At 51.3% G+C, this 20917-nt stretch overlaps 1 long non-coding RNA gene across 1 annotated transcript; it reads left to right on the forward strand.

The window, feature by feature from the left end:
* The first annotated feature begins 769 nt into the window (after positions 1-769).
* LOC309613507 lies at positions 770-17140 on the forward strand. The gene is made up of 5 exons (XR_014235766.1): positions 770-2066; positions 2900-3048; positions 4154-4356; positions 9487-9601; positions 10263-17140. It is a non-coding gene; the product is annotated as an uncharacterized lncRNA (long non-coding RNA).
* The last annotated feature ends 3777 nt before the right edge of the window (positions 17141-20917 follow it).

Consider the following 20917-nt stretch of genomic DNA (forward strand, 5'->3'; position numbering starts at 1 on the left):
CACCGGCTGACGGCGATTTTATGCAGAGCTGAGCACGACAGCCGGGGCCTGTCACCCAGCTCTCAAGTGAGGATCCAGGGGTATTTGCAAGCAGAAATAATGGGCCGCTGCAGCTTTTTAAAGAGATGTGATTTATCTCCGGGACGGCATCCAGGCCAGAGCTGCTGGAGGACAATCCCAGGCTCTGGCCGGGGGGGACGTTGTTCATGCCTCGGCGGCCTGTCTGCAGAGGGGGGACAGCGAGGCTCTGCCTGCCGGGGTGACCGGGAGGTGGGGTGACCGGGAGTTGGGGTGACCTGCGCCGGGCAGAGAAACACACCCCACGGAGGGCAGAGATTTGGGAAATTTCTGTTGAATTTGAGCCACATGATGGTGAATGGGTGACTCAGAGGCCAGGTGGAACGTCTGCAGGCAGAATCACGTGGTTTGGGCGCCTTTGTTTCTCTAGAGCAGGAATGTGTGTTTGCGAAGATGCAAGTGATGTACCTTTGATTGAAAACAGCTGCACACAAATGCAAGCCCTTTTCGCCAGTTAACTGGACTGTACCGGCACCGCCAGGTGTGCACCCAGGGCCCTTCTTTCTCACTAACAGGACCCTGATGGCCACGCGCTCCCCAAGCCTTGTCCAGCCCCCCAGCCGCTGTGCCCGTGTGACCCCGTTCTCACCCGGAGGTGGAGGCCGGCGGCCGCTGGGGACCCTGGGAAAGCACGGCTGCCCCGGTTCAGCCTCTTCCTCCTCTCGCCACCCCTCCTTCCCTCCTGGCGGGGGGCAGACAAGAGGCTGAGGAGCGGCGGCATCTCCAGCCACAGGGACCCTGCAGCAGAGGAACAAGCCGAGGGGGGAAGCAGAACGGCGGAAGGAGACGCGCTTCGTGTATCGTGCAGCCCTGCACCAGGCCCGGACCGCCTACCCCTGGCCTCCCTGAGCCGGAAACAGGCCAGGGACCCTGGGTTACGCCACTGGAACTGGTGTGTTAGAGCCGAGCTCAGTCCTGGCTGGAAGCGGTCACAGCTGGCCCTCGAGAACCGCGGCCCTGAGGTCCACTCACCTGGGAACTGCGTTCACAGCAGTGGGGGTCCCCAAACTCACTTGTCCTAGGATGGAGACAGAATGCAGCATTACGGGACACCTGGCGACCCCCTTCACAGGCATAAATTCCCAGGTCAGCCGAAGCTTTCAAAAATAAACCCAGAATTAGGGAAACTTCTTCTGCGCCCGCCATCTGAATCCTTCAAGACTCTCTGGAAGCGTGATACCTGCACGTTCCCTTCGTGGAGAGAGCGTCCCCCGTGCATCCTCCAGCGTCCCCTTCCCCTTTTCGAATGAACAGAACCTGATCATGATTTGAGAATTCGCCTTCTCACCTCAGTCCGCGAGTTTGGGGTGGGCTGATGCAGGACCCCAGGCCTGGCCAGCGGGGGGCTCAGTGATGGGACCTAAGCTGGCCAGTCAGTGACTTGGGGCTCTCGTGGCACCTGCTCTTGTCCCTGGACTTGAACCTGAGCGAGTGCGGGGCAGGAGCTGTGTTGGAGCCGCACGGGGCGCCTGCAGCCTCCGGGCCCCCGCGGAGCCTGGCGGGAGCCGGCACCATGTTGGGGGTCGGGGACACTCAGCCGAGTCCAGGGGGCGGCGTGTGACACGCAGACCCGGCTCTGCCTGAAGACCAAGCACCGTGCACCAGCCTGTTGATGCCCTCGGCCTGAGCCACCCGAGTCAGGTCTCTGTCCCTTGTCACCGAGAGAATCCTGCAGGAAAAGAGTCCGTTTGGGGCAGGGACTTCCCTGGCCGCTTGGGAAACCTCCAATCTGCCCAGAAACCAGGAGGACATTTACACCTGCTCAGTCTTTTCCTCTGCGACGCTTGCCCTCTGCCACGTGGAGTCATCCATTGGCTGAATTCAGGGAACTGTCAGGGAACCGTAACTGGGGTTGGCTCTGCCCACTTCTTGCCGGGAGAACACACTCGGGTCTGTTTTAAAACCTAAATAATATCATCGTGCCCTCTGTGTGCAGGAATGGAGGGTTCTTACTTGAAGAGGGAATTGTAGGCACCCTGATTTTTGAGGTTTGTGAGCGAGCAAGCCTACCTCGGACCCCTGTGCCGGGAGGTCAGGCGCTGCGGTCGCAGCTGCTCCGTGGGGCCCCTCCCTGCACCCCAGCAGCCAGGGCTCTGCCCCGTCCCTTCCCCGGGGCTCTCAGCTCCCCCCGCGCCACCACCAAAGCTCTATTTCTGGGGATTAAAAAGGCAGCGATGACGGGGCAGCTCCGTCTGCAGAGCTCCGAGGAGCAGGGGTCTTGGTTGTCTCTTTGTTAAGTGGAAGCCGCTGCCTCCTTGAAGGGGCAAAATGAGCTGAGAGCCCAGACATGGTCCCCTGCAGGGCCGCCAACAGGAGAGATGCAAACGCCTCTGGGACTTGCCTCAAGGACCGACCCGCACAAACTGCGCGTGTCAGGTCCCGGCCGAGGCTGGGTGGGCTTGCTCCTAACAGCCCCTCTGTTTCTGTCCACGAATGACCTCGGCTGACGGCCCGTGGCCGCTTCTGCGGTCACTGCTTCTCTGCTTTCTGGGGGCCCCTGTCCACTTCAGGCCTTGGGGCGGGGTCCACGTTCTAATTGTAGAACTCGGCGCTCCACGGGCCCCAGGCCTCTCCCAGCCTGGCAGCAAGGGGTCCCTAGAGCAGCACACTCCTCCCCTTTGGGCGGCCTCACCTTATTCTAGGCCCTGTAATTTAGGGTCGCCCAAAGATGACATGTTGCCCTGAACTAAGGCCTGGCCCTCCCCCTGCAGACCCCGCGACTGTTATATTACCTGCTCTCTCTGCTTGTGGCATTTGTTATTTTCTCCAATTGTCTTGGGTGTTGATTTATTTACCTCTTTCTCTATTGTCCGCCTCCCAGACTAGAACACAAGCTCCCTGGGGTCGGGCTGCATCTGCCTCCTTCTCTCTCGTTTCCCTGGAGCCCACGGCAGCGGTCGGTACCCAGAAGGAGCTCAGCGAGTGTGGGATGACTCAGACGACTGACAGAAGGAGTGAACACATGAGTGGGTGAGCGTGGACCTTTGGTCAAAGCTCTGGTGTTTATTTCCCATTTCCTTCTTGCCTGGCGCCTCCTTCCAACCTGATAACTTGCTGGACTCACACCTGCTCTGTCTGGCCAGCACTGTCCCTGAGAGCTTTCTGTGAAGATGAAAATGCCGCATATCCGTGCTGTCCAATATGTGACCATTCATCACGTGTGACTAAGGGCACTTGAAATGTGGCCAGTGTGACTCAGGAGCTGAATTTTTTAATTTACTTAGTTTTAGTCATATGAACTTAAATAACCACAAGTGGCCAGTGGCTACCGTGGAGGATGGCACAGGACTCCATCCTCGGGGTCATTCCTGGCCGTGTTCTCTAGATCTTGTCCTTCTGTCTGCCTGCCTGGCTCGTCCAGACTCCCAGCTCTCATCCCCCATCCTCAGCCTGGGGGTCGCCAGCCTCCTGCCAGGCGGGCCCCTCATTCACCTTTGGTTCAGGGCCGGTTCAGGTGCCCAGGGGGCCTGGCACTAGGCCCCAAGCTGACGAGAGCCTCTGAGGCCATCTCAGTCTGGACTCACTCAGGTCAGAGGTTTCCCGAGAATACAGGACACATAGGAACCTCTTTCTGCCCGTCTGGGCTTCCCCACAAAAGACCCCAAAAGCTCTAGAAATCTCTGAGACTAAAAGGGGGGCTGAGGTGTGTCAGCCAAGACTCTGGATCACAAGGGACAGAACACCGTGCAAACTGACATGAGCTGAAATAAAAATCTACTCACTGCAGAAACGGCATGGTCCAGCGCTACCAGGCTGCAGGCGCGGCTGGGTCCTGGGGCGAAATGACTTCATCGGGAAGTGGGCTCTCCCATCCTTCAGGTCCCTTCCTCCTGGGTCGGCTCCATTCTTGGTCACATGTTTCTCATGAGGGGGCAAAGATGCCCCAGCGCAACAGAGTCCCATCCCACTGGTCCAGCAAGGACAGTAAAAAGAAAGGCCTCTTTCCCAGTATTCCAGCAAAAGTCCTGGGACTGACTCAGATCAGACAAGCTGGGCTCACAGACCCACCTCCTGATGGTAAACATCCCTCCTCCTCCTGTTCTTCATCTCCTGCTCCCCTGCCCTCCCTCCGTAGGACTGGTGCCGTCGTCCTGAGCACAGAGGACACAAGGAGGGCGCAGCCATGAGGATGTTTCCACCCAAAGGCACTTCTGCCAACAGTCCACGGGTGGTTCTTGCCACCTGTTGGGAGAAAGATGGTCGCATCCTGACAGCTCTCAGGAGGCAGCGTGTTTATGTCCAAGCCAATCTGAGGCCCCTGGTCACTTCACAGCCCAGGTGAGAGTGAGAAGCAGGGGTGTTCATGTTTCTGAGGCCTCCAAGGGCCAAGTTCTGTGCTCCAGGCTTTACTTACAGCAAATGGACTTTGAAGGTCAGAGTGGTCAAACGTGGGCGCCTTTACATGGTGCCCCTGACATGACCTCCCTCACTTCTCTAAACCCCTCCTGTGTCCTCCCAGTCCTTCCGCAGGTCTTTACTGAGCTGCTGCTGGGCTGCAATGGCCCTGGAAATGGGGAAGTGACCGACAGCACGGCCCCAACCTCTCCAGGCTCGCAGTGGAGGGAGGGAGGTGAGCGGGAGCCCCACGCCCAGATGATCCCGGCGCCATCGATGCACTTTCTGGTTTTCCCTTCGTGGAGCCCGTGGTCAGAGCACAGAGACACCCTGTGTTGTGTGCATTTTATAAACCCGGGTGACTTAAAAGTAACGTGTAGCCGACAATGGTGGGGGCGGGGCACGGAGGGAGGATTTGAGGAAAGACCAAGAACAGCGTGGAGATGCCAGTTTCTCCGCCAGGAGCTGTGGGCAGATGGTCCTCACGTCTAAGCTTAATGGGAGGGGAAAGAGGGGGTTCCGTTTACCGAGGTTGTAAAGTTGGTCAACAGAAGAATTTAGAATAAAAGTGCACTGAATACATCTCAGGATGCTGAAAGAAAGGTGAGCTGCCACAAAGGAATGGAAATTTCCATTTTTCATAGCAGGAGAGCCAATATATATTATCTAGCGATGGCAGCCCTAGAAATCGGCGTACGTATCATCTAGAATAGTGGCAATAACCGCCAGACAGCCCCGAAACAGCAGAAGTTATAAGGAAATAAACAGCCTTTGGGAAAGGAAGAATTTCACTTTTCCTTTACACCATGCTCTGCTGGGCGGTTTTTTACAGTCATTTACTTGCATGTTAGTTTTATAATTGAACAAAACTAAAAGTGGTGCATGTTCTTTGTAAACGCAGAGAGAGGGGTCTGGAAGCACAGGAAGTGGGTAATTCCCGGCTCTGCTGAGTCTAATCCCCACTGCCCCACCGTCACCCCCTCACCAGGACCAACATGAGCATCGTGGTGTCTGACGGGATAAACGGGGCCACAGGGAAACACTGTCCTGTCCTCCACGAGCATTTATCAAGTGACTGCTGTGTGCACTGCACTGAGCCCTGTGTGGTGGGCGTGGATCTTTCTTTGGGGGCTTTGCCATCTTGGAGGCCACGTCATGGTGAAAGGACCCCAGACACCCAGGCTACAGGGACTTTCACATCCTCCCCCCTGGCCACTCCCTACACCAGGGAGGGACCAAGGTGTGTGGGAGGGCATTTTAGGCGCAGTCATGATCTCTACTCGCCTTCCCGGCCACCCAGATGAGCCTGGAGTCCTTGTCAAACAGGGGACTTGCTATGGGGGCAGCCTCTGCAGGACCCCCGGACCCCCCTCCAGTGGGACTGCCCGCCCCCAGCCCCAGCCCTAGAGAAATCCTGGAGCTGCACTGCCCGCAGCTTCTGGCCATCACCTGGGCTCTGAGAACTGTGACCCCCAGGCTGGCACCGACCCCCGAGCCCATCGGCCCTGACGAGGACAGGCAACCCTCCATCCCATATGCAGAACTCGAGGGCAGCCCCCAGCTGCTTCAGGGGCCCCGCGCCCCGGGCGGTCATTAGCCGATGGGCCCCGGTCGGCTGGCCAGGAGAGCAGGGCGCAGGGAGGAGCCGAGCCCGCTGCCTTCGCGGAGCCCACCCTCCTCTGCGTGGAGCCGCGTCCACCCTCGGGGTCACCCTTCCCCCCACCGTGCAGCCCCGCTTCCCACGCGCGGCCGCTGGGTGGTTTGCAGTAGGTCTGCCTGTCGTGTCCCCCACGAATCATGTCCTCATCGAAGTGGGCAGCGAACCTTACAAACCTGCCCCGGGGAGGCCTGAGAGCCGCCCTTGGGGGCGTGGGCACTGCGCTCAGGCCGGGGCGGAGCTGCCTGGACCCTCAGGTGTCTCTCCACCCCCAGACCCCTGGAGGGTGAGGTGCGGGCTCCTGCAGATCGGGGCGAAGGTCCCTTTTGGGTTTCTGTCCCAGATTGGGGGCCACGGGCATGGCCAGGGAAGGGGCAGGAGGGGACACCCAGGCTTCTTCTAGGGCTCCTGGGCCACAGGCTGCACACAGGCTGGACACTCCCCTGGAGCAGGGACCGTGGTGGTTCAGAGGACAGATGACGGGGAGGGGGGCAGGAGGCAGGGCTTTAACCCCGGGGCGGGGCTGGCAGGGGAGGATGCCAGGGAGGAGGGAGGGGCTCAGTCCAGACGGTGAACCAGGTACAGAGACCGAATTTAAAGCCCTGAACAGAATCCTGCCCCTCGCTACTGTGTTCTGGGGTGAAAGAGGGTGGGGAGCATGAGACTGGGGGTGGGGTGTGTGTGCACCCGCACACAGGGAAGAGGGGGGAGTCTTATCTAGGTCAGTCTGCTATAATATTTTTTTCTTACTTGTCTTGTATAAGATGATAACAGAAATATTTTCAGCAATTACAATGTGGTCATACATGGAGATTTCATTTGTGGCTTAGAAATAAAATCTAGAGAGAGCATAGTTTTATCTTCCAGTGCCTAAATTCTCTTCTAGAGCCTGAAGAACAAAGGCAGCTGGTAATGGGGCATCATCAACAAAGCTCAAAATACGGTTTATGCTAAAGCCTAATGCGGGAGGGGCTGCCCTAACAAGGACACAGGCCTGAGCCACCCCTCTCTTGGAGTCTGGGATGTGAGCGTTTATGGTGAGGAATCCATCTCTGTGAATTAGATATTGGTCAGCTGCAGTTTCCTTCTCTCTCGTGGAATCATCTGAGAACAGGCAGCCCAGGGCTGGCATGGCAGCTCTACAGTGTCAAGGTCCAGGCGGTTCACCATCCCCGTGGGTCTGCTCCCATCCACATGGTCCACCATGACTCAGTGCCATGTTTGCCTCTGGCCATCAGCAAGTGGGTAAAAGGAGAAGATCCTCACCTTTAAGGGCTCAGCCTGGAAAAATGCACATCTCCCTCCTCTGTCCATCCCCCTGGAAAGGACTTGGTCACATGACCACAGACTGCTGCAAGGGAGGCTGGGAAATGTAGGCTTTATCCTGAGTGGCTCGATGCCTGGTCCCCAAAGCCAGATTCTGTTCCTCTTAAAGAAGGGGAATGGATACTGCGGAATAGCCAGCAGTCTTCGGAACAGAAGCTTCTGACTGGTTGAACTACAGGAAGCTTGGCCCTGCCACAGTGAGGGGAGAATTCAGCAAATGTTACCCTTTGGAGGGGTTAGCCTTTCCCAGTGGAGTCCAACTGGTCTCCCCTCCCACGCAGGACATCAGTCTGGAACATTCCACGCTCCCTGTTTCATAGGCGGTGAAATCTTTCTCAAATACATCCTTAGTCACTGCAAAGTCAAAGGATTTACCTGGGAGGAATGACGTGGCTTACAAAGACTACTTTCACACAGATTTTACGGTGGGCCAGAGACACGGAGCCTCTATGGATGAACACAAGGATGAAGTGTGTTCCTCTGCCTGGTTCTTGCAGGGGTGCAGCCTACTCCACCCACAGCCCCGTTGGGGGAGGAAGAAGAACAAATAGAGAAGACACGGAGAATAGAAGCGGGGGAGTGCAGCTCTGGAGCCAGGTGCCTGGCTTCAAATCCAAAGCCTCTCCACCTGCCTGACATTAGGTAGGTAATCCAGCCTCCCTGTGCCTCGCTCTCTTTCTCTGCAGAGCAGCAATGATGATGATTATAGCAATACTTACCTACAGGTGCTTGCGAGGATGAAGTGAGTGAATACACGCTCGGCAGGTAGTCAGCATTAGCTGTTACTATTTACGGGGCCCAAGTGGCAGTTACGCCTATGTGCACATGCGCATACATGTGCTGAGCGCTCCTGGGGGCGGCCGCCCTGGGCTCTTCCTAAGCCCTGACTCCTGTCCGGTGTGAGCAGCAACTGTGGTTCAGTGGCTTCACTTCCTTAGCTCTCTGAGTGGCAAAGCACTTTGATGCACGTCTCTCTGTCTCTGAGCCTCCCAACAGTCATGAGAGGTGAGTACTCTGGCACCAGCCCCATCTCACGGAGGAGGAAACCTGGACCCAGAGAGGAGGACTGTGGCGGACCGCTGACCACAGTCAAGCGGTCAGTAAACTGCCAGGCCGGGATGTGAGCCCAGGACTTCGGAGGCCAGGCTCACCCACTGGGTCGTCCCCAGTCACTTGCTGGGCAGAGCCCCGTGCCAGGGGCAGCTGGAGGTGCTGGGCACACGGGGCTTAGGACAGGCAGGCCCCTGCCTCCTTGGAGCTCACACTCAAGTGGGGAGGGGGCTGCTGTGGGCAGGGTGGTCGGGAGGGGCTCGCCGAGGGACAGCCTCCCAGCAGGACGAACGGCCGGGACAAAGGCCCTGGGTGGGGATGAACCTGGCATGTTCGTGGCACAAAAGGAAGGGCAGTGAGTCCAGGAGAAGGAGGGGGGAAGTGTGGACAGGCCCCCCTGCGCTTCGACCTCAGGGCCTGCGCTTCTGGAAGCATCTCTGTGTCTTCAAGCGTATTTTCCAGGCAGAGAACACTCCCACGTGGGGCAGGGAGGGCTCACTGTGTGGACGGGGAAGGAGTGGGGGACGTAGAGGACATGTTTCTGATGACCCTGGGGGAAGCCCAGGCCGCCTAAGCCGCCCGCCTCAGCCCAGGCTGGGTCTTTCCTCATCAGGCCTCCACCGTCTGGTTGGGGCATCTCAGAATGAGGCGCAGGAAGTGTGACTGTCACTGCAAACACCTGCCTCCAAATTTCCTGACTCAGGTAGCAGCCTGTGACGGGCTTCCCTGTGCCGGTGGCAGTGACACTGACAATCTTGCTGCCCCTGGAGGGACTGTCTCTCCCAGAGTTAGCCAATTTTGAGAGATAATAAACAACTCACCTGTGCTTTTCTCCTGTAAACCAACCAATCCAGAGCCCACACCCCCAACCACCTCCTTTATCAGGCTTTCAAGCTCCAGGCCAGTATCTACCTGCCCTAATCACCGGAGGGCCACGCACCAGACAGCTAGGAACAGCCCCTATGCCCCAGAGCCTGCTGAAACCATTCAAACAGCCAATCCTAAGCCTACATATGCTGCCTCACCTGTTTCTTCCACAGAATCCACAATACAGACTCTTGTCACTGTTCTCTCCTCCCTCTGCCTCCTGACTGACCCTGGTGCTTCCCCACGTGGCCCTGCCTGGAAGGTCATGCCTCCTATTTCTATGGATCTGTGAGTATAGTAAACTTTTTCCTTTGTGAGAGTCATTTCTGTGTCTACCTGATTAAAACAAATTCCAGCTACCTGACAGTAAGCCTCTGCATGTCCCACTGGCAGGCACGGCCATACAGCACCACACAGACTCACTGGTCCCCTTGTGTGTTTAGACAACGTGTCACTTTGCATGACAAAAATGCCCAGTGATGTCAGAGGTGCCATGAATCACAGCAACTGCTCCAGGCCTGGTATCCAAGAGACCTCGGCTTGCTGCTAAGTCACCGTCCCCGCTGTGAGAACCGGTGGCCGTATTGGAGCCTCCAGTTGAAGGGAACTAAATTACATCTAGAATGACCCACATTGTGCTGCAGCCAATGACCCAGTTAACCTCTGGTTCGTTTTCTGTTTCTTGGTGTCCTGGGAACGGGTGGTGTTTACTCCAGTTGGGACAAACCTTCATTACTGTGCATTAGTTTGCCAGCGCGTTGGCTGTCCTGGGCCCAGTGCTTTAATAGAAACCAGAGGATGGGCCAGGGCCCTGCTGAAGCTGCAGAATAAGAATGAGGTCCTTTTCTTTACCCTCCCTCCTCCGCCCTGATTTGCATGACTAAGCTTTTTTGCCTTTTTTAAAGATGTGTTTGTTTGTTTCTTGATTGTTGCTCCGTCTCCTATGAAGGAAAGCAATTACTTGCTCACCAGGCAGGGATGTAAATGTGGCACCAGCTCAGGTCTGCACCTCCGGCCAAGGGGAGCCAGACAACCCTACTGCTGTTAGTAGGTACCATTCCAGGAGAGTTTACGTGGCCCAGGGATGTGGGGGTAAAAATTACACTGGTCTCCAGCGGACTCGTTTAGAAAGGGGTGTTGATCCTTGCAAAGGAGCGCTAGATGGGCGAGAACCCCTTCATTATAAAATTCGGCACAAACTAACGAATAGCTCAAAGCTGTCTCTAAATGAGGCTGCAGTTTCCCTGGGGAAAGAGAAGACGTTGCTGATTCTGTTCAGACATGTGTTTCGCGACTCAGTCAGAGCCACTGCCTGATTTTTAAAACAAATATTTTATCATTTCCCCTCTTCTCAACTGGAATGAAATTCAGAGATAATATAACCTACCTACGCACATATATTTTTCATCAGCATAAAATCCCAACTATAATATAAAGGGAAAAGGAAAGGAATTCATAGTAAAATAAAACATTTCAACATGGAAATGCTCTGGCACAACTCAACTAGAAGATGTAATAAAGCCATCACATGCTTGGACCTGGATGTAGAATCCCAGTGAAAGAAACTACAAACGCAGAGCAGTGACAGCTGTGCTGTTTGGGGCGATTCAGGTGCCAAGAGAGGCTTTGCTATTAGCAATGCAAGTTTCTAACTGGTGACCAACCTCCATGAGCCCTGAGCAAAACAAAGTACTACAATCTTCCTTTACTTAACACGATGGCTTCATCCCTGAAAAACTCGGTATATTTCAAAACAATGAAAAGCATACTTTTGTGTCTAAGTCAAATGGAATTTGGTTCAGGATCATGTCATGTGAAGGAGCTTTTTAACCTACACGAACATCCAGTGGGGCATTCAAAATCAGTGCCAATGCATGAAGAACAAGTAGGGGTGTGCGCAGGGGGTGATCCCAGAATTAGTCCCTAAGGCAGGTGTCCGTCTCCCATTTTCAGACCAGGAAAGGAATCCAGACAGAGGAACAAACTCACCCAAGTTCCCACAGCTGGAGAGAGGCAAGGTCGGGGCTTCGATGGAATGCTATTGGAATGGACGTCTAATTCTACCTCCAGGGTAATTTCCTGCATTTTCGGTCACACCTCTTGGCACACGCTGCAGCAGCCCAGGAAACCCTGAAGCCCCCAGCAGGAGACCGACAGATTCCATCTCTGCCTTTTCCCTGAAACTGAAGAGGAGGACCACCTTGACCACCTACCTCTTAGTAGACCATTAGGAGAAGGAGTGATGCTGTTGGTGCCCTGCCTGGACCCCTTTCCTGACCTCATACGCCAGCTGCTTTGAGTCAAGGCTGATAAAGGATCACAGGAGCCCCCTTCTCTAGGCCAAATGGGATCTTCCTTGCCCAGGAGATAATAACCCACTTGCACATCCTAGGGCAGCCCATAGGCAATGATGGAGTGACACAGAGATGTAAATGCAAGCCCCCTTGCCCCAAGTCGGGACCAGCGCTGGGATATAGATCATGCTTCCGGACTCTCCGTGGGGTCAGGCTGAAGTTACTGTCCTTCCTTGCTTAGCTTCCCTCCCTTGCCCTGTTCTGCACCCTCACTCCCTTCACTTACAAGCATCTCCTCAGTAAATCACATGTGTAAGGATCTCCATCATAGGCTGTGCTTCTAGGGGACCTGACCTAACACAGGGTCAAGATGGAAACCAAAAGAAAGACCAGTTAGGAGACTATTGCAATAATCAGGTGAGATGACGGTGGCTTGGACCAAAGTGGCAACAGTTAAGGTGGAGAGAAGGAATTGGTGACTTCAGAATGTTGGTGACTTCATTAGGTGCTACTCCAGGATACCAGTGAGCTAAGTCAGGGGTCAGCCAACTACCTTCTACAAAGAGATCTGAACCCTAGTCTGGGGAAGGGGCCCCCCTCCAAGTTTGCCATTCCTTGGGCAATCTCCTTTAGCCCTAGGGAACCATACAGACTTTTCTTATACCATATAGTTACTCTTTTATCATAGTTTAATAATTCTTTATATAACATTGCCCCCGTTTAAATCACTATATGGTTTCTGTCTCTTGACTGAGCCCAAGATGGTGGAACCATCCCCAGTAGGTGGAACCCAGCAAGAAGCCCACAGATAAAGTATCATTGGAGTTTGTAGAGTCTCAACCCCAGCATTACAGAACAGAGTTGAGAAGGTTGGGTTTGAGGCTAAAAAATAGTAACTTAATAACCTCACAGGATCATTTCAAGCTTTAACATTATATTACTTCTGATCTTCCAAGTCATCCCATCAAAATGGCATATTGAAAGATCGCTTCCTTGGAAATCAAGAACATAGATTCCAGTCTTGTGTCTACAACTAACTCTCTAGATAACCTTGAGTGAATCACTTCCTTTCCCTGGGCCTCAGTTTCCTCATCTATCAAAGCAAGCAGGTATACTACATGCTCCTTAAGGTCCTTTCTTCTTCTTTTTTTTTTTATTTGTTCATTTTTTGAAATTTATTTTATTGAAGTATAGTTGATTTACAATGTTGTGTTAATTTCTGCTGTACAACAAAGTGATTCAGGTATGCATATACACACATTCTTTTTCATATTCTTTTCCATTATGGCTTATCACAGGATATTGAATATACTTCCCTGTGCTATACAGTAGGACCTGGTTTATCCATTCTCTATATAATAGTTTGCATCTGCTAACCCCAAACTCCCACTCCATCTCTCCACCACCCCCCTCCCCCTTGGCAACCACAAGTCTGTTCTCTATGTCTGTGAGCCTGTTTCATAGATAAGCTCATTTGTGTCATATTTTAGATTCCACATATAAGTGATATCATATGGTATTTGTCTTTCTCTTTCTGACTTCACTTAGTATGATAATCTCTAGGTCCATCCATGTTGTTGCAAATGGCATTATTTCATTCTTTTTTATGGCTGAGTAGTATTCCATTGTATATATGTACCACATCTTCTTTATCCATTCATCTGTCAGTGGATATTTAGGTTGTTTCCATGTCTTGGCTATTGTAAATAGCGCTGCAATGAACACTGGGGTGCATGTATCTTTTTGAATTATGGTTTTCTCTGGATATATGCCCAGGAGTGGGATTACAGGATCATATGATAGTTCTATTTTTAGTTTTTTAAGGAATCTCCATACTATTCTCCATAGTGGCTGCACCAATCTACATTCCCACCAACAGTGTAGGAGAGTTCCCTTTTCTCCACACCCTCTCCAATATTTGTTATTTGTAGACTTTTTAAATTTTATTTATTTGTTTGTTTGTTTATTTATATATTTATTTTTGGCTGCATTGGGTCTCTGTTGCTACGCACGGGCTTCCTCTAGTTGCAGCGAGCGGAGGCTACTCTTTGTTGCGGTTCACGGGCCTCTCATTGCACTGGCTTCTCTTGTTGCAGAGCACAGGCTCTAGGCACATGGGCTTCAGTAGTTGTGGCACACGGGCTCAGTAATTGTGGCACACGGACCTAGTCGCTCCACGGCATGTGGGATCTTCCCAGACCAGGGATCGAACCTGTGGCCCCTGCACTGGCAGGCAGATTCTTAACCACTGCGCCACCAGGGAAGTCCCTGTAGACTTTTTAATGATGGCCATTCTGACCAGCGTGAGGTGGTACCTCATTATAGTTTTCATTTGCATTTCTCTAATAGTTAGCCATGTGGAGCATCTTTTCCTTAAGATCCTTTCCATTGTGAAATTTCTGTGATTAAGTGAGAGAGGGATGCAGCACTGTTTTCTAAACTCTGAAGTGCTTAGTGATAATAGTCGATTCTTCCTCTGATGATGATCTAAGTCTGGCACCTCCCTTTCTTACACCACCACACCCTATCCGTCAGCACCTCCTGACAGCTCTACCTCCTGAGTAGATTCTGGGTCCACTCACTTCTCTCTCTCAACCCCTCCCCACCTTTTCCAAGCCACCATCATCTCGGGTGGAAGGAAAAGTACAACAGCTTCCGCACTGCACATGAGGTGCTTTATGCCGAACATCTGCTTTCCTTCAGCATGTCTGGAATCTTGGCTGAGCAGGATGTGCCTATGTGACCAGCCCCCAGTAAACACCCTGGGTGCTGAGTCTCTAATGAGCTTCCCTGGTAGATAACACTTCATGTGTGCTGGGTCTCCCTGCTGCCTGCGACCCCCACTTGTACGTATCAAATCATGTCACCCCTTTGTTTCAATTTCTCCAATGATTTCCCACTAAATAAAATCCAGCTCTGTACTGTAGCCCACGAGGCCCTGCATGATCTGATCCCTTAATGCTCCTTTAACAGACAAGTCCTTTCTTGCTCAATGCCATTGCATTCACTACTTCTCCCCCCACCCCACCCCCGAGACAAGTGCTCCCCAGCTTTCATCCTGGCTGGCTGAATCTCATCCCTAAGGTCACCTCCCCAGAGAGCCCTACCCTCACCACCCTGGAGAGGGTAGCCTTCCATGGTCATCATTTTCTCTCTCCTCATCCCGTTTTCTTCATAGCACTTATCACAATCTGAAAATATCTCATCTATTCATTTGTTTGTTATCTCTTGCTGTCTCCTCAACCAGAATGGAAACTCCATGAGGACAGAGACCTCATCTGTCTTGTTCAGTGATTTATCCCCACCAGCCAGCACAGTGCCTGGTAACATCAGAGCTTAATAGGTATTTGTTGAATGACTAAGAGAAAGTAAGTGTGATCAGTTGTGGACAGCCTGCCTGGTTTACCTGGTTCCTGTTTCCAGGTGCCCAGTCCAGAGCACACACACCCTCTTATTTACCATCTGTCTCTCTGGTACTTGGCAGGCAGCTCCGTACATCTGTACCGTGTATGAGTCAGGGCGGTTCGTTGAAAACAACAGAACTCACACAAGTACATTTAAGCCAAAAAGAAATTTACTAAAACATAGTGAGTGGCTAGGAGATTTCCCAGAAGGGCCAGATAATCAAACTTAGAGGCCACATAGCTAAGAACTTGGTCCAAAAATCATCCCACAGAGTTCTTCACATGAAGATACCTCTGGTACCCTGGAGACTCAATGGCTTCCATTACTCAAAGCCCTAATATAGAGCTCCTCCCACTCACGGGCAATCCGCTGAATTGACTTCATGAGGTTCCCATTTCTTAAAGTGACAAGATTCCAATTCAAAATGTACGTATACTGGTGCAGATGACAAGTGCAATCAGAGTCACTTGCCCTCACCCTAGCTGCAAGGGAGTCTGGGTGGCTGAGTAATTGGAGTCACGGTAAGATGCAGCAATTTATAAGATGTAAAGTTTGTTGAACACAGTAAAGTCGTTCACAGTTTCTGTACAGCTGAACAAAGTACAAATGCCCACTAAACTCTTCAGGCAGGTGGCCATGGCAGAGCTATATTCTCCTTTAAGCCGCTGGCCCTTACCACACCAGAAGGTTGTAATAAATCATCCTCTGGTTATCTCTCTCCTCTGCAGTGACAGTCTGTGCTATAACGACTTCCCCCAAAGGCCTTTGTCTTTTTAGCCTCTTTCCTTTGAAGCACCAAGGAGAAGGTCGAATTGTTGTCAGCATGGCTCTGATCATTACTTATTCTTGCTCAGCTGGGAGTAAACCTCAGGGTCAATGTGGTTGTGCCTGAAAGAGTTTTATATGCTAAACATCAGACATAGACACAGCCTGGGAGATCACGGGGTCCACCCAGGTTTGCACGTATGAAAGCAGGAAACAGGCAAAGAAAGAGCTGCCCTAGTGTCTACATGAAACTTTCTATCCCTTCCTTCTTTCCTTCCGTAACAAATCATTTCTGAGTGTCTGCCATGTGCCCAGCAATGTGCTGGAAGCTGGACAAATGCTGCTGAGAAGAATATAGTCATGGTCCCTATTTGGGGCACATCATTTGAGGTAGAGGTGGGGAGGGCAGATATTAACCAAACAGCCATGCAAATAAATGTAAACTGTAGACTAAGACAAGCATGCCCTTTTAAAGTCAATAAAATCATGCTACTTGCCTGCTCAGAGCCCTCTGACTTCTGCCTATGTAAGGAGGGGCTAAGGGAGCTTGGAATCCTGACTTTCATAATTCCAGCACACCATCTGCTTTATTCTGCCAGTGCTGGGCTTTTCAGTTTCAGTGTGTGCAGTAAGCAGACTGCAGCTAAATCCAGGTTCCATCTCTTACCAGCTCTGTGACAAACAGCAAAACATTTCACCATTCTGGGCCTCAGTGTCCTCATCTGTGAAATGGGGCTAACGAGCATCCTCCCCGCCAAGGGCTGTTGTGAGGATTAAATGAGATGACACCTGTGAGTGGCTAGAGCCAGGCCTGGCACACAGTAGGCGCTCAGTACCTGTTGGCTGATATAATTATTGCCCCAAGGATAAGCGGGCCCCTCCCCGACTCCACTGCCGGCCTTCCTGAAGGAGAGTCACGCTGGTGTCATTGTTTCACAGCGTCCTGGCTCCAAAAGCCCAGTGAACGGTCACAACCAGAGACTCGCCAGCCTTTGTCTCCCTGCACTGGGCTGACATGACCCAATGTCACAGGATTTTATTCTTTTCTTTCCTTTGCCTGTTCCTTTCCTGTCTGGATCAACAGTAAGATAACAGCTGCACCTGGATCTTGTGTTTTCACAATTTTAATAACGCACAGGAAATTGGGTGGCTTAGGGATGCGGCATCAGGGGGCGAGCTGTCACCGTGTGGACAGACCAGGTGGAAGACGGAGGGTCAAGGGCAAGAAGGAGGAGGACCTGAGGGGATGGGAACAGAATAACTTGATAGGCTCCAAGGGCCCAAATTAAATTAAATGCAGGGAGTGCTTTCTTCTTGTGAGAAGTCTCCACTCCAGGAGGAGTGGGCACCTCCCAGCGGTGAGTTGAAAACGAAGGATTCGGTCCCTTGTTTTCCTTCTGGGGACAGAGTGTCTCCCCACCGGGGCTGCGAGCCTGACCCCGGCCCTGCCGCCTCCCCGTCTTACTCTGCGCGCCCTGCTGCCACCCACGCGGGCCCTGCTGTTCCCCGAGACACAGCCAGGTGATGTCCCCTCCCCAGACTTTGTCCTTGCTGCTCCCTCCACCCCATCTGCACACGCCGGCCTCCACCTCCACTCTCGGCCTCGGCTCTAACAGCGGCTCAGAGGGACACAGTGTCTTAGGGGCCCCGATGTTGCCCCCGCCCTCTGCTGGTCCACCGCCCTGCTGGATTTCCTCGTAGCCTTGTCACCAGATGGAAAGGTCTACTTACTCATCTGTTCACCCGTATTTGGCATGAATTTTCAGTGTAAGCTCATGAAAGCAGGGATCTCACCTTTCCTATTCACCTCTCTCTCCCAAATAACTAAACTGTGCCAAGCACATAATGTTAAGTGCTCAATAAATCTTTGTTGGGTAAATGAATGGATGAATGAATGAATGAATGACCTGGTCATTGTCTAAAGAGGTTTGCTCGTCTTTCCTTACCAAGTGAATTGGGCACAAATCCACACCATGTGTGCTCAGTGCTCATCTAGTGATGCCTTGAACACAAATCATTTCTTTTGACTCTCCCTTCCTTTTACAGGCCTGCCTGCCTTCCTGGCTAGACTCAGAGGCCCCTGAGGGCAGGGGATGTGATTTGTGCTCGTCTGCAGCCTCCCCAGTGCCTTGCACTTGACCAACTCTTTTTTTTTTTAAGTCACCCCCTTTATTCTTTTTTTTTCTTAACATCTTAATTGTAGTATAATTGCTTTACAATGGTGTGTTAGTTTCTGCTTTATAACAAAGTGAATCAGCTGTACATATACATATATCCCCATATCCCCTCCCTCTTGCATCTCCCTCCCACCCTCCTTATCCCACCCCTCTAGGTGGTCACAAAGCACCAAGCTGATCTCCCTGTGCTGTGTGGCTGCTTCCCACTAGCTATCTATTTTATATTTGATAGTGTATATATGGCACTTGGCCAACTCTTAAAAGATTACTCAGTATTGGATTGGAGAGGGCCATGGGAAGTTGAGGCATCATTTAAAACGCTTGGTCGCTTTCCCAGACATCATACTGTTTCATCAATAGTGGCTCTTTGATCTCCATAGACTTTGCATAAACTCTTCCCTCTGCCCAAATGGCTTTCCCTCTCAGTCCCACTTCTCCCTGCTAACTCCTACTCATCCCTCTGCATCTGTCACTTCTTCCGTGAAGGCTTCTCTGATTTCTCCCTCATTGTTCTACTACCATCCTTGGCCCAAAAGTTAATGCCTCCATCTCTATTATAGCACACATCCCACTTTACTACTGTTTGCATTGTCGTGTCTGCCTCTACCACTTCACTACTCAGTATACTGTGAGTCCTTTGAAATTAATTCTGATCGTCTATTCATTTTTTAGTGCCTAGCTCAGTCTCTGGCAAATGGTAAGCCCCTCCCCCACAAAAATGGTTTTTTGAACAAATGATCAAAGCAACTATAAGATGAGCTAAAAGGACATCTAAGAACTAGACAGAGATACAAGTAACATGTTTCATCCCCAATGCCCTTCTGGAAGATGGCAGCTCCGTGAGGCAGGGATTCTGTTGTCTTCCCTGATCTGGTCCCCTGGCTGAGTGTAAAACCTCATGCCCAGAGGCTGAAAAAGCATGTGAAAAAGCTGCACGAATACAATGAGGCCAGTGAGGCCGTTGAGGAAAGAGGGACTGACTCTGATGACCATCCCCAGAGGCTCAAGAAGGATGTGAGTCCAAGGCTGGTATTTTAAGGATTGGGGACCCACGTAAAAACAAATACTGGTTGAGGTCCATGTGCCAAGGTCTGTCCTAGGCACTGGAGCTACCACAGTGAACAAAACAAAATCCCTGACCACTTGGACCTGACCTTTGAATGGGAAGAATGACAAGAACCAATAAAAAAAAAACCAATAAAAACCAATAAAAAAAATAGAAATTCAATATAATGTCAGAAGTGAACATGTTATGGAGGAAATAAAGCGGAATAAGAAGATGGAGAGGGATGGAGATGTTATTTTAGATGGGTGGCCCGTCTCGCAAGGGAGAGGATGTTAGAGAAGAGACCTGAGTGAATGAGGGGCGGGGCATGCAGCTGAGTGGAGTGGAGGAGACGGGGAGGGGAAGCAGATGCAGCCTGAGAGGTGTGCCAGGAGCACAGACAGGCCCACATACACAGTATATGGGAACTAACGCCTTGGTCATACACTGTCTTGCATTCAGATTACACTTTGGGTTATATTTTAGTATTTTTTAGTATTTGAGTCTTTGACAGCAATTATTACTATTCTGGTATCGTAAAGCCCTCCAGCAAAGTGCTTTCAAGAGACACTCTTCTCTGTATTGGAAATATGTCCTACATTGAGGAGGGCGTAAAGATTTGAAGGAGATCTCATTCTCCTCACCCTGACCTCCTGATCTATTGGCACGACCCTAACTTGTCAGGACGCTGATTTTAAGTAGCAGAGCACAGATATGTCCACGCACCTTTCCCTCTTCTGCTCTTTGCTTTTGGTGATGATTTTCTGCCTCTTCCCCTTGAAAGGACCAGGGCTATACAAACAAGCACTAAAAAGATCAAAGGGAGGGTTCCTTCCATTCCAAGTAGCCTGACCAGAATACCAGGAAAATCAGAGACTCTCCCCATCCCCTGCTGTCAGACGGAAGGAATCAGGGTTACAAAGGAACCCACAGAATCTCACCACTAAGACCGTGGTCTTTTCTGTTTAGGAGCTTACTCCGTCAAGCCCTGGTGGGTTTGTTTTTGTTTGAGGTTTAACAGGATTTCAGACTTTGGGGGTGGTCTCTTTGGATTTTCTCCTTCTTTTTCCTTTTGATGCTTAAAAATACCCCCACGAGACCAAAGAAACAACCGTGACAGAGAAGATTGGAATTACACAGGATGTAATTCCCCTTCGCATAAATGTGGAGGGGTGGCGGGTCATCTCTGGAGTTGTGATTTTCTTCACATAAGAGGCAAAAAGCTGAGGATTTTGGTTAAATAAAAATATTAGCTCTGAATACAGTGTGATCTCAAGGACCCCAATTTGAGGTTGGGGTCTCAAACCCTAAAAGCTCCAAGTGGGACACTTGTAAAGTAGGGACAGTGTAGCGATCAGTCAACTAGTACCCCACAAGGCCACAAGGTAGAGATAAGAGAAAATGGGTTAAGACTCTTTAGGTTTGCCGTGTGTGTGTGTGTGTGTGTGTGTGTGTGTGTGTGTGTGTGTGTGTGTGTGAATGCAGTGACTCACAATGCATATAGTCTGGGGAGTTTGCAAAGTTAAGAAGTTAGTCTTTGGTTGCACAATGATAGAGATTGTTAAAGAATATTTTTTTAAAAATAGGTAAAATCATGAACGTCCTACAAACATGAAGTGAATATGTCAAAGGTTTTATTTAACTCAGTTATGAAGGAGGGAACTGGCAAGGTTTTAAAACCAATTCAAAGGAAAATCCGAAGTGTAGACACATTTCTAGGCTGAAATGAATTTGATTAATGGACTCAGAACTGGCTTCTTCCATAATGGGGGAGGGTAGTCCATAAACCCCTACTGGATATAATGTGCATTTCTATGGACAGGAATTGTTTGCATTACTATCAGTTTGCTACAGATTAACTTGTAGCTTTACAGGATAGCCTAGTCAAAGCCAATGGGAGGCAAAAACTACCTGGGTT

The sequence above is a fragment of the Balaenoptera borealis genome (assembly GCF_965194805.1).
Source record: "Balaenoptera borealis genome assembly, chromosome: 16".
Taxonomy (NCBI): domain Eukaryota; kingdom Metazoa; phylum Chordata; class Mammalia; order Artiodactyla; family Balaenopteridae; genus Balaenoptera; species Balaenoptera borealis.